At 42.4% G+C, this 13,919-nt stretch overlaps 1 protein-coding gene and 1 pseudogene across 1 annotated transcript in view; one reads left to right on the top strand and one right to left on the bottom strand.

Annotated features, from left to right (window-relative positions):
* The window catches only part of SMAD6 (SMAD family member 6), a 112,637-nt gene that overhangs the window by 52,609 nt on the left and 46,109 nt on the right, over positions 1-13,919 (bottom strand). The window lies entirely within an intron of this gene.
* LOC110209276 (large ribosomal subunit protein uL30 pseudogene) lies at positions 8,071-13,502 on the top strand (annotated as a pseudogene).

Below are 13,919 nucleotides of genomic sequence, written 5' to 3'. Positions count from 1 at the left end.
CTGACCAGGAAATCTCTCTGGCCCAGGTGGGATCCATGAGGAATCGTGGTGAATTGGAAAGAACATGGGACCAGAAATCAAGAAGACTTAGGTGTGCATCCTAGCATCCATTAGCTGTATGTATATATGCCTGGCTGAAGGCAGGTCTAACAGCCTCACTTTCTTTGTCTGTGAAATGAGGAGAATAATTCTAACAGGTTTTTATGAGAAAGGGATTTGTGAATCGTAAAACCCATTATCTAAGTGTGACCTTTTGCGGGGAAGAGGCTCTTTTAAGTATTTGGGAATAGGATCTCAAGCCCAGAGATGAGAATTTTTCCCTATGGATCCTTAAGCTTCATAAGACTCAAAGCTGGAAAGGCCCTGGGAGAACACCTTGCCTAAACCATTCATTTGATAGATGAAGGAAATAAGGCCCAGGGAAAGTTAAGTGACTTGTCCAATGTCACACAGATAGTAAATAAGTGACCCAGAATTTGAATCCAAGTACTTGGGACTAAAGATTCAGAGTTTCTCAGTGTTGGCACAATGCCCTAGTGATTAACACAGTGCTGGGCACACAGTAGGCACTTAATAAATGTTTATTTAATGAATGATGATTTTCTGCTTGAGATGGACAAGTAATATCTTTAAGGAAAAACAATATAAAAAAGTAGAAACCAGGTCACAAGTGCCTTTCTAAGTGCTACCCTAAGAAATAGAGTTTCCTAATGAGATCAAGAGTTCCACTATCGCTGTCATCCTTCTACCCCAATCTTTAAGGAAAAAAAAATTAAAAGAACAAGAAGAGCATCTTTCACCTTCTTTGCCACCTTGTTACAGGTCCTCATAATCTCTCCCTTGTATTATGGCAACGGCCTGACTGGTTTCTTCTAACTAATTGGTGTTTTCCATCTCTAATCCATTCCAAGCACCAGATTAATCTTCAAGTCTATTTCCAATCATATTCATTACCTTGCCCCAAAGCTTTCTGTGACTCAAGACTGCTTATAGAATTAATTCTCTCCTCTAGGTTTCTGAGACCCCCCCCCCCACTCTTTCCTGGTTCTCCTCCCACCTATTTGACCACTCTTCAATCTCCTTTGCTGTATCCTCATCCACATCACACCCTTTAACCATGGGTGTCCCTCAGGGTTCTGTTCTTGCTTCTCTTCTCTCCTCCCTCAGTACTACTTCACCTGGTGATCCCATTAGCTCCCATGGATTTAATTGCCATCCCTACACTGATGATTCCCAAATCTACCTATCCTGCCCCAACCTCACATCTCCAACTGCCTTTCAGATATCTCTAACTGGATGTCCAGCAGACATCTTAAAAAATCAACATGTTCAAAACAGAACACTTTATCTTTCCTCCTAACCCCTCACCCCTGCCCACACACCCTGTCCCCCCAGCCCCCAACTTTCCCTATTACTGTAGAAGGCAGCAACACCTTCCCATCTTTCAGGCTCACAACCTAGGAATCATCTGGATTCCTCAGTGTCACCCCCAATAGCCAATCTGTCCCCAAAGCCCACCTATTTCTCCTTTGCAACATCTCTCCAATACACCCCTTCTCTCCTCTGACACTGCCACCACTCTGGTGCCTCATCACTTCACGCCTGGACTATTGCAACCACCATCCACAGTGGGTCTGCCTGCCTCAAGTCTCTCCCTACTCCGATCCATTCTCCATTCAGCAAATAAAGCATATTTCCTAAAGCACATCCTACAATATCACTACCCTATCCAATAAACTCCAGTGGCTTCCCATTATCTCCAGAAACAAAACCAAAATGTTCTGCTTGGTATTCACAGCCCTTCATAGCCTAACTCCCTCCTGCCTTTCAAGTTTTCTTATGCCTTACTCCCCAGCATGTACTCTTCCATACAGTGACACCGGCCTCCTGGCTGTTCCAGGAACAAGACACTCCATCTCTCAGCTCTGGGCATTCTCTCTGGCTGTCTCCCATGCCTGGAATGCCCTCCCTCCAACCACTCGTCTTACCGACCTCTCTGGTTCCCTTTAAGTCTAAACTAAAATCCCACCTTTTACAGGAAGTTTTTCCCAACCCCTCTTAATTCTAGTGCCCTCCCTATATTATGTCCTATCTATCCTTATACAGCTTGCTGTGTATATATTTGGTTGCACTTTGTCTCTCCCATTAGATTGTAAACTCTTCCAGGGCAGGGACTGCCTGTGGCCTCTTTTTGCATTCCCAATGCTCAGCCAGGTGCATAATAAGCACTTAATAAACATTTACTGATTGACTAAAGAGCCTAGAACAGTGTGGTTCACATAGTGGGAGCCCAATAAATGCTATTACTGAGCAAACACTTACTAAAAGCCTCCTTCCTTGGTTTCTTTGGAGCCTAAAGAAAGTTATCTCTCAGAACAGTGGTTTGCAAACTTTTTCTGGGCTTTATTCCATGCCCCTGGGAACCTAAACATGGGTGTGGTATTGAAGCAAAGCCTGTACAGTTGGAAAGAGGTCACGGTGCAGTAGAAGGAAAGACTGCTGGCTTGGGTGAACAAGCAGACATGGGTGTGAATCCTGCCTTCGATGCTTATCAGTCAGGAGACTAAAGCTAAGTCATTTCACCTTAACTCCCCAAGTTTTCTAATCTATAAAATGAGGCTAATAATGCCTACAGTGATTATCTCATGCGTTACAGTGAGGCTCAAATGTACATAATAATGTATATAAAGTGCTCCAGAAACCTAACACTAGCATATGAACGCTAGCGATCATAAAATTAAGATGTTAGGACTTCTGTTCTAGAACCCCAAAGGACACAAGCTCACATGATTTACAGTAACACTCTTCTAGTTCTATTAATTCCAGAACCAAGTATCAGTTAGAAAAAGCAAACCCATAAACCCTTCAATTACCATTTACTGAATGTCTGCTACGTGAAAAGCATTGAAATAGGTCCTGTGGGAGGTTAAATCATGTAATCAGAGACATTTTCAGATAGAAGTCTTCTTAGGGAATATATCATACAACTCGCTCATCATACAAATGTGAGAAATGAGATAGAGAATTTTAGGTAATTTGTGTTCCTGAAGAAGATAACAAGTCAGCTAACTGACACTATCAAAGAACCCATAATCTATTTAGGGAAGCAAGATCATAATGCAAGTTAGAATGTTTAAATCACTCATGTGGTCCTCATCATAAGGGAATTCATAGGAAGGAGAGACCAGTTCTGCTACCACAACAAGGTGGGGTAGGGCAGCTGGTCTATGGAGGTGGAAAGGCACAAGCTGTCACCAACAACCCTGACTAAAGGGTACCAGCTTCATTCTCCCACTAGGCCAGTAGACAAAAACAGAGAGAGAAGAATTCTAAACTGGCCCACTAGTCACTATAGTTACAAAGCTAATTATCCTTGAGGAAGGGAGATCACCAACGAATGTGTACAGAGGCCATGTGAGAACTCTTCTCGGCAGCTCTGGCGGTCTGGTGTCCCTATGGGATTTTCCACTGTATCTCAGTGATTCCTTTTGTTTGGGATGTCCCTGAGTAAGTCTTGAGTATCAAACTGGGCTATGAGGGTCCTGAGGTCTTAAGCACAGATAAAACCAAAGGGTTTGTCAACGACAGCTCTATGCCACAAGGTTGTCCACATTTAGGTCCTCAATAACTAATGCTAGCCTATTCACTACTTTCTTAGGTATTAATGTCAGGGATTGAGGTTCCTTGGAAGCATCCAGTTGGAGTGATCAGGGAAGGCTTTGCTATGAAAGATCTTGAAAGGCAGAGATACGACAGAAAGTGGAGAAAAAAGCATCTTCATTCCAGGTCAATCAAAGGTGTCAGGACTGGAAAGCTCAAGACATGTTTAAGAAGTATTAATAGGGAAAAAGGACATAAGTATCTTGTGTGCATGAAGGGGTTCCATGTTTCAAATTACCGGAAAGTTTAGGGAAGGAAATCCCAAACTTTCAGAAGAGATGCATTAGAAAATCAACTATATTCTACTGCCCAACTGCTCATAGAGTCATAGAATTTGTAGGTGAATGAGATCTTAGGAGAACATCTTACCTTGTTATAAGATCTTATTATTTCTATTATGAGAAAGAGATAGAGAAAGAGAGGAAGGGAGGAAAAGGGAGAGAGGGAGAGAGAGAGAGACAGGGTGACAGAGAGACAGAGAGTGCCCAGTGTCATACTGTGTTTTCCATTTCTATAGGGCCAAAAGCAACATATGTTTACATGGCCTCATCCTAGAGCCAAGAAAAAAAGAAAAGAAAAGAAAAGAAATCCCACACGTCCAATGTGGAAATACAGTGCCTTTCAAAAGCAAAAGACCTGGGAGCAAAGCATTTTAAAGGCTCTGCATGCTGAAAAGGATCCAGACAGCACTAAGAAACAAGTAATGAACACACACTGGCATCACACGATGCCAAGTCCAACCTTGCCAGGCCCCTACAACACAGCCTGCATCTGCCTTCAAGGGAAAAATTCATTTTCAGAGCCAGCTGTTTCTGATTGTATATTTTTTCACAGCTGGCTTAACTAATTTTATTTGGGGGGGGTAAGGGTATTGGGGGATAAGTGGAGGGGGAGAGCATTAGCTTTAAAATAATATTCTTTCTGCCTGAAGCCCCACCAACAGTAGGAGAGGTGGGTTTAGGGCATTAAATCTTCCAATATTTAATGTCCTAGAGCCCTACTGATAAAAAGCATGGTGTCCCATGTAATGGTACCTCTATGGATCTCTCCCACTTGGGAGTGAACTGAGAGGAAGTAAGATCTATCAGCTGCCTGATAATAGCCTTGACAGCATTTTGGAAGAGGGTGCTAGAAACAAGTAGAAAACAAAGGAAGTAAGGAAGCAGATGCCAAACTTTGTTGGCTATGCCAATGAAAGTGGCAAGATGACATGGGCACATAGATTTAATGAAAAGAGGACTAAGGAAATCATATATCCCAAAAGCCAAGAGTCCCCAGACAAGATTTAATGAAAAGGGCCATGGTAGGTCAGACAATTGGCTCATCTAGCTCGATTATCTCTGGCCTCTTCCTTGGTGATTCAGAACAGGAAAGAACAATTGAAGAGTGTGCCTGACATATTAGGCAACACTGACACCTTTCCCTATCCAAATAAGCTCTTTGTGGCCAGTCCCCTTTGGATGGCCACCATCTTTCCCCATGTAGTTAAAACCAGTATTGGTGGAAAACCCACACTGACTCATCCAGATTCCCACAATCTGACTGGTTAATGGGGGTAAGAAGTCAACCAAGAAGCACCTACTCTGAGGAGAGGGGATGTGCTATGCTCGTCAAACAATTACAAACATTTATTAAGCACCATCTGTGTACCAGGTACCACATGCTAAGTACTGGGGCTACAAAGACAGTAGTGAAATGGTCCCTGCCCTCAAAGAGCTCATGTTCTACCCAAGGAGACAACATATCCATTAAATACATAATTCACCAGAAATTTACCATTGAACTGGAAGAGATAAAACTTATATGGCAAGGAAAGTGTGATGGGGACCCCCCCAACTGAGCTGTAGCTCAGGAAAAGGAAGATCAGTATAGGCTGTGGTAGGAAGGAGGTGAGCTTTGAATTGGTCTGAACCTGATCGGTCTTCACATTCTACAGGAATTTCCTGACCTCCTTCTGACCAAGAGCAGGGCACCATTCGGGAATAAGGGAGGCAGTGGGACTCTTGGGAAAATGCATACCCCCAGGGCTTCCACTTTGGATGTCTTTTGGACCTTCTATTATTTCCTTCTATGAGGGACCTTGCAGAGCAAGGAAAAGCAGGAAGCCAGGTCCAGAATATTACTCCCCAGGAAGCCTTCTCTGAAACTTGTCAATCTACATCATGCTTCAGCAACACCCCAAAGTCTCTGAAGTCTAGTGGTTAGGAAAATCATAGTACACTCAATCTAAGATACAACCAAGCACACCTTGTAATGGTAAGGTTTGGGAGGTCTGTGTTTATTCTGGTGACCTCTACTGTATCCTAGGCAATTGTGATTGCCTGCTCCTGGAGCTGAGACTCTGGTACAATGAACATTTATTAAGGGCCTACTGTTTGCCCAAAGTGAGGATAAAACCCAAGAAACAAGGTAATTACTGATGGGGAAAGCAGAGATTCTAAATATAATTGAGTTTCCCTGGAAGGAGGGGATACAATGGCCTGCCCCAAGGAAAGTTTCACATAGAGGGAAGTAGAAGAGCTAGGACTAGCAGAGCTGTGGACAGGCGGGGTTTGAATATGTAGAGAAGAGGGCACAGGGCATTCGAGAGAATCAAAAGATGTTCTGGGACAATGAGATAGGGCCAACCAGTTTGGCCTCCAAGCCAGTGGCTTGGAACCTTTCTCTAATAACTCAAGGCCAAACTGCTCTCCCATTGTCTAAAGGATTCTGTTAATTAACATCTGTACCTGCCACAAGCCTATTCATCACATGCTTCCACTCCTCTGCAAGTTGATCCCACGGAGGCACTGGGATGGTTCTCTCTCTCCTCTAAACTTCTCTGGCCTACTGGGCTTGTACTGTTTATCTGCCATTTAGCTTAGACCACTTACATCCCAATTACTGGAGTAGGTGGCTCGGATCCCCAACTATAATGCCACAGAGTAAGCCAATGGTGTCAAACAAACAGAAAAGGGGGAGTGGGAGGGGAAGGACTAAATTGTACCCAAGGGTCCCTGCAGGCCCATACTGACTTAGAAAATCACACATTAACACTATCTATGTTCTATTGCATTTTTATTTTGTTAAATATTTCCCAATTACATTTCAGTGTGTTTCTGGAGTGTCCCATTTCACCGCATAGGGCCACTGCATAACCCTGTTTTTTTAGTCCAAAACTGTTTTATAACCTTTCATTGGGTAATATGCACTTATCTCAGGAATTGTGCGTCTCAGAGACTAGAATTCTCTGCACATGCGCATTATCAGTATTCAATTTTAATGCATATTTACGAGTACTCCATGCATCCTAATCTTGCATCAAAGTCAGTTTAGTAATAAATGATTTTTAAGTACTGCCAGCACAATTTTAAAAGCTTCACATAATGGCTGCACCCCACTTTTTGCAAAACAAATTGGCATAAAATCTGCAATGATTATGCAGTGAAAAAACAGCAAGCTAACAAGATCAGGTCCAAATCTGGTCAGCCTAGCACAGTGGTCCAAACAGAATAGATAGACAGATGCTCAAGCAGTTATTCAATGAATATATGAAGTTACACTCAATGTGCAGAAAACCTCATTAATAAGCACTGGTATGGCCTCAAAGTGGAACGGGCTGGCCTCTGAAGGTAGTGAGCTCTCCATCACTGGAGGTTTTCAAAGACAGGCTGGATAGACATTGGTCAGAGGTGCTCCCACAAGTCCCTTTCTATTCTAAAGTTCCATTACTACTGTTACTCTCTCCCCTCCTAAAATGTATGTTTTGGGAATTTTTTTTTTGGTGATTTTTAGCAGGGAAAGGAGCAAATTTAGAAATTAACTCTTTCAGATGCAGAGAGAAGCAGGACAACTTAAAAAAGCTACTGGTTGAATCTGCTATTTACTTAAAAGAAAAGTAAACAGTCCATGGTAGAAATTGGCAGTTTCATGTAGGGTTTTTCTAATCTGTAGAGTATATGGAAATGCCTGATTTGTTTGGTGTTTGTTGAGTTTAGGATTTTTTTTTTAATTAACTCTTTCCGTCTGTAAAAGACAGTACTGCATAGATACAGTAATGCTGAAACATTAAGGGTGGGAATGTGAGTAGGGAGAGAAACAGGGATGTGCTCTTAGATTGGGGGAGGGCAGGGAGGCAACTTGGAAGTGTGAAGACTTCAGATGATAACCAAATAAAAACACCAAACCTAAAAATAAAGCCAGGCCTTAGCCAAGGGAATCCACCCCAGCAGAAAAACAAAAAAAGCCCCCCAAAAAACCACTAAACCTACTTCCATTTGAAGAATCTGCTCCCCCTGTCAACTTCAGCAGCCCCACGTGGCAGAGGCTTACGGGGTGACACGCATGGACAGTGTATGAAAAATTCCAAGTGTCAGGGGGCCTTTGAAGCGAAGCCCTCCCTTCAAAGAGGGGGCATGTCAATGGCCCATGATGACTCAGCACAAACCAATTCAGCATGGTGAGGGCACAGCTAATTTATGAAGCAAAGTTCTCTAATGGGAAAAACTGGAAATGGCCAGCCTTTTTCACACACAGCTGAATCTAATTCTTGAGGCTTCAGATTTATAGCATGGTGACGAGCCCAAGTCTACAAAAGATTTTTTATCATCCACAACAATTATCTGACATAGGTTGGGTGAGGGAGGAAGGAGGGAGATGAGGGTGGAAGATTGCCAGAGTGCGGAGAAAAGAAATACTCCCTTTTGCTTAAGCGCACACGCGCGCGCGCGCACACACACACACACACACACACACACACACACAGGCAAAACACAGAAGAATGGCCTTAAAAAAGATACTCAGCAGTCCACACTTCTGTAAAAATGTCCCTTTCATGAAATGTTCAGGGGTAAGGCCCTGAAAATAACTAACTTTCCTAACAGTTCTCACAAAGGAATTCTCATGCCATTAGGGAGTGGAAGTTTCCATGTATTCAGGTTGCCAAGGTGGATAATTCACTTAGAAAAGGCCACCAGAGAATCAAAAAGCCTTCAGGGGGTGAGCATGAGTAGACTGGGAGATTGATTGAAGTGCTGCAGGACAAGAGCTTCGCAGTGCCAGGCCTAGGCTTCCTCATCAGTAAAATGAAAAAACAGTATTAGATCTAGAATATCCTTTCTGAAGTTGACATTTTATGTAGCTTGGGTTGCTCAGGGGAATCAGAGGAGCACGGATTTTAGCCCTGGAAGGGGGTCTCACACATAATGAAGTCCTGACTCCTCATTTTACAGGTGAGGAAACTGAGTCACAGAAAGAGTTAAGTGACTTGCCCTAGGTCATACAGTGTTTGAGGTAGAATGTGAACCTAAGTCATCCTGACTACATCATGCAGCCTTCCAATCTACTTGAGGAAATTAATGGAAGAGAAAGGTAACTAGGATAAAGATATGTCAAGGTTTGAGTTGAGGGAAGATTTAGCTGATTACAGGCCTGAATCAATCACCATTACATCCACTGATGAAAGAATGGTTCGCCCTCCTCCACTCTTCACACTATTGGTCGAGATATCCCTGGGGAATACAGGACAGGAAAGATTTATAACCCAAGGTAGGTCACTAATTACAACACTTTCTAGCAGATACGTCTAAGAGAAATTCAATCGGGAATCTGATGTGGATACCTGAATCTTGGGCTTGATATTCTACAACACTGAACACTGACCGCGTGGCCACTTAGTTCATGTACATTTCTATACTAGATTTTTATAGATTTTTTTTTTGGAGGAAAGGAGGCCTCAAAGAAAAAGAACACATGATTCCTAAGCTGAAAGAGTTCACAGTCTTTCTAGGGAGAGTGAGTATTTGGAAGAAGTATATTCTAACAAGAGAACAAACATTTACCAAGACAGGTGAGTTCCCCAGAAGTCAGGGTTCAGCCAAATCCTATTTTCTCGCAGACTTCATTTCACATGTCTTCTCTTATTCCATATGGATGTTAAATTCATTAAGTGATCCTAAAGCTTTCCCTTTCCAGGTTTTATCTACTCTATCTTTGGTCTGTTAAAGCAACTAAGAATGAATGACCACACTGAGGCTTAATTGTTGTGGTTCAGTCCTTTTTCAGTCATGTCTGACTCTTTGTTGAACCCATTTGGGTTTTTCTTGGCAGAGATACTGGAGTGGTTTGCCATTTCCTTCTCCAGCTCATTTTCCAGATGAGGAAACTGAGGCAAATAGGGTGAAGTGACTTGCCCAGGGTCACACAGCTAGGAGGTGTCTGAGGCCAGATCTGAATGCAGGAAGATGAGTCTTCCCGACTTCAGGCCCAGCACTCTACCTACTTCACCCTTAGGCCTCACCAAAATAAGGAACCATTTTGTAACCCCAAAATCACCTTTCATCAGTTTCAGGTTTACCAAGTTTGGCTGTTATCCAAACCAACAACTTGATGTATACACAGCTCAAATGAGGTCAAAATGTAACCAGGGTCAATAGGTTTATCCAAGGGGAAGTCTGCTGGTGACTTGAGTGAAATGTTTAAAGAAGGGGTAGGGAGGATGGAAAAATAGAGATCTTGGTCTCATCATTAGAAAGAAGGGTGTCTTCTGTGGAAAGGAGGGTGGAGCCCACATTCAGCATATAGAAGACCAAGGCTATTTGATGTCGTTCTCCCATAACTTGGGCTGTGAAACTGTAAACAATAGTCAGGCTGGCTAGTGGAAGAGGGTGCAAGAAACTATCTCAATGCCTTTTTATTTATTTGTTTGTTGTTTGTTTGTTCATGGCAGGGTCGGAAGGGGTAAATTAAGCTGTTTCCAGAAAAGAAAAAGAAATAGGAGGGGAGGGAAAGAAGGCAATGAGGGCCCTCACTAATCTCTCCACTCAGCACCAGTGAAACCCAAGAGCTGGGAGAGTTAGCTTTTTTTTTTAATTGTTATTTTTAAAATACGAATTATTTCCAGCCGGAAGGCAGGAGGATGCAGGCCATTGGACCCGGCCGGCCCGGCACCCAGCCAGTCTCGTAAATGTCTGGCAGCTGGCAGGCAAGTCAGCCCATTGCTATTGAAATGAGCTCGTTACCACCAATTTCACTGGCTTCCCAACTGATTTATAAAGTATTTTCCAGCATCTCTAAAGATGCTTCCTGTATCACCACAAAATCCCAGCTAGGGTCACCAGGAATCAACAGTGAGCCAACTTTTGTAGCAGCCTCAGTTTCCCCAACAGATGGAACGAGAGAGAGGGAATAAGGATATTCTCTTTATTTCAAGTCAACCAATATGTACAAAACAATTAACCTTGTGGAGAAAAGAAATGGAGATCATTTCTGCCCTCGAAGTGTTAATAATTTCCGGAAGGAATTAAGACATTCACACATGAGAACAGACAAAGCACGACAGCATTTACATAATCTCAGAGCTGTAAGAGACCTCAGAAGTCATCCAGTTCCCCCAAATCCTACTTAAATCAGGAATCCACACAAAAATATCCTTAGCACGTGTTCATCCAGCTTCTGTTTCATAACCACCATCTATGGGGAACTCACTACCTACAAAAGCAAACCATTCCACTCTGGTACTAGTCTAATCATTATCTCTCACCTGGAATATTTCAATAGCCTCCCTACCTCAAAGCCTGCCTCATTTCAGGCTGTTCTCCACAAAGAACTGCCAAAATTAGTTTCCTCAAGAGTGGTTCTAACCATTTGCTGCTGTTGTTTTTCAGTTGTGTCTGACACTTCAGGACCCCATTTGGGGTTTTCCTGGCAAAGATACCAGAGTGGTTTGCCATTTCCTTCTCCAGCTTATTTTTACAGATAAGGAAACCGAGGCAAACAGGGTTAAGTGACTTAGCCAGGATCTCATAGCAAGTGTAAGTGTCCAGATTTGAACTTAAAAAGATGAGTCTTCCTGACTTGAGGCCCACTTTACCACCTAACATTTTCATTGACTCTCTCCAATACCTAGATTGCTCTCTCTCCTCAAATCCCTAGCTCCTTCCAGATTAAGCTCAAAGGGGCACCTTTTATTTACATGACCTCCATCTTTCCTGATCCCTCAGCTGCTATTGTTTCAACCCCTACATCATCTCGTATCTATTTCATATACGCCTAATGGAATGCATGTTGTCCCCCCTGATAGAATGTAAGCATCCTGAGGGCAGGATCATTTTGCCTTTGTCTTTGTATCCTCATCATCTAGTAGAGTGCCTGAATGTATTTTAATAAATGCTTATTGATTACTGAATTTTTCTCATACTTAGCTGAAATTTCACATTTAGTCAACAAATGTTTTAACTCTATGTGAGGGGCTGTGCTAGGGAGCAGTCTAGGCTGCCCAAAGTTCTAAAATTTTCTGGTCTTACGGCCCCACTACCCTCTTAAAATTATGGAGCCTCTTCCCAAGAGCTTTTGTTATATTTACTATATTCTAAATTTAAAAATGTCATAGTATTATGATGAAAATAATTTTATCTCACAGACCCTCTGAAAGGGCCTCAGGGGATCCTCTGGGCTCCCCAGCACCACATTTTGAGAACTGCTCAACTAGATAATTTCTAAGGTTCCTCCCAGATCTAATCCTTATGTTTCCCAAATGGTCTCCCTGCTTCCAGCCTCTTTCTGCACAGTACTAACTGACAAATAAATCTCCCTAAATAAATCACTACTTTCATCATATCATTCCCCTGTTCCCAGACCTTCAAGGGCTATTCCTTCCCACATCAAATTAAAGTCTCTCTGCTTGTCTTCACCATAACATGGCTCCATCTCACCTCACCTCCTCAACTAATATACCCCACTAATCACCTGCCCCCACCTTCTGCTCCCAATGAGTTAAGTGTTTAATGAACAAACTACACAATGATGTGGGACAGGGGCAAGAATTACCAATTCTGAGTAATAAGATCTGGGTTCAAATCCTGATTCTACTTTTAACTTCTCTCTGCACCCAATTTTCCTCATCTGTAAAAAGAGGGTAAGCTAAATGACCTTGGACATCCCTCCCAATTCTAAATCTATAAACCTCTCAAGCCCAGCTCACATGTGCCAAATTACCTGGACTCACATTGTTTTCCCTACAAATATACTTCTCACCTATGTTTCTGTACCTACTTCAGGTCCCATCTCCATCTTGAAAACTCCCAGGCCACTCCAGCACCCATTAGCCTGCCCTCCTAAGAACTCCCAGGAATCCTTAATCATCTACAAACTTTTTCCTGCTGGAATCATGGTGATTATGGAAGGAAATAAGCTACCATCTGTTAAAGAATCCCTTCTGAAAAAGCAAAAGGCCTCTGCAATACTGAAGGCCAAATGTCTAAAGAAGGTGGCTATAAAAAGGCTTTCTTAAGACCCGGAGAGAGGTTATCTATGAAAAAGCCTACCACACAGAATCTAAGCAGATGTTAGAAAATCAGGAAAATCTAGCAATTAGTATGTGCCTGCTGAACTCAAATTAGTTTTCATGATCTGAACTGGAGGTAGCAATGATGTCAGCCCAAAAGTCTGTAAAAGTATCATAGCTTCTTTGTCTTTATCAAATGGTCAATGACACTTGTTAACCTCAACAAGACTTCAATTAACATGTGGAGAATTGTGGACCCATTTATTGCATGGGGTTCCCCAAACCTAAAGTCTGTGAATGACTTAGTTTACAAACACAGTCATGGCAAGAACAAGAAACAGAGACTTTTACTGACTAATAATGCCCTTATTGTAAAATCTCCTGGTAAATATGGAATTATCCACATGGAAGACCTGATCCAAGAGAGCTATAATGCTGACAAGTACTTTAAAGATGCCCCTCATGGGGCTGAATGGAAAAAAAAAAGTCTACACACTTTGGGCAAGGCACAGATGCTAGTAAAAGGGAAGACCAGATCAACCTGCTTATTAGAAGAATGAACCAAAAGTCTCTACCATGATTATTTTTCTAATGGTCTGTTAATAAAAATGCCTGTGATTAAAAATGAATAATCATCTAACCCAGATAATTCAAAACTGATTCCAAATCACTTTAGATTATTTTCTAGTTCATGTCTTGTCATGTTTTCCCAATGGCAAAGTGAGGTCCCTTCTAGTTCTGAGGCTATGATCCTATATACCTGGGAGGACTCTTATCTCTTTATGCTGCCTAGCCCCACCAATGGGAATATAGCACACGTTTTTAGAATCAAAGGACTTAGCTCTCAAAAATCTATGAGATTATAGGATCATGGATTTGAAACCAAAAGAAACCTGAGAGGTCACCGAGTTCAAGTCCCATTCTAAGAGTTAAGTTACCTGCAAGGTTCTATACATGGCTAGTGACAGAGCTCCCCTGGTTCCCTGACTCCAAACCC

The sequence above is a fragment of the Phascolarctos cinereus genome, unplaced genomic scaffold, assembly GCF_003287225.1.
Source record: "Phascolarctos cinereus isolate Bilbo 61053 unplaced genomic scaffold, phaCin_HiC Scaffold_3;HRSCAF=262, whole genome shotgun sequence".
Classification (NCBI taxonomy): domain Eukaryota; kingdom Metazoa; phylum Chordata; class Mammalia; order Diprotodontia; family Phascolarctidae; genus Phascolarctos; species Phascolarctos cinereus.
The sequence above is the reverse complement of the archived record's forward strand: the minus strand, read 5'-3'. Positions and strand labels throughout refer to the sequence as shown.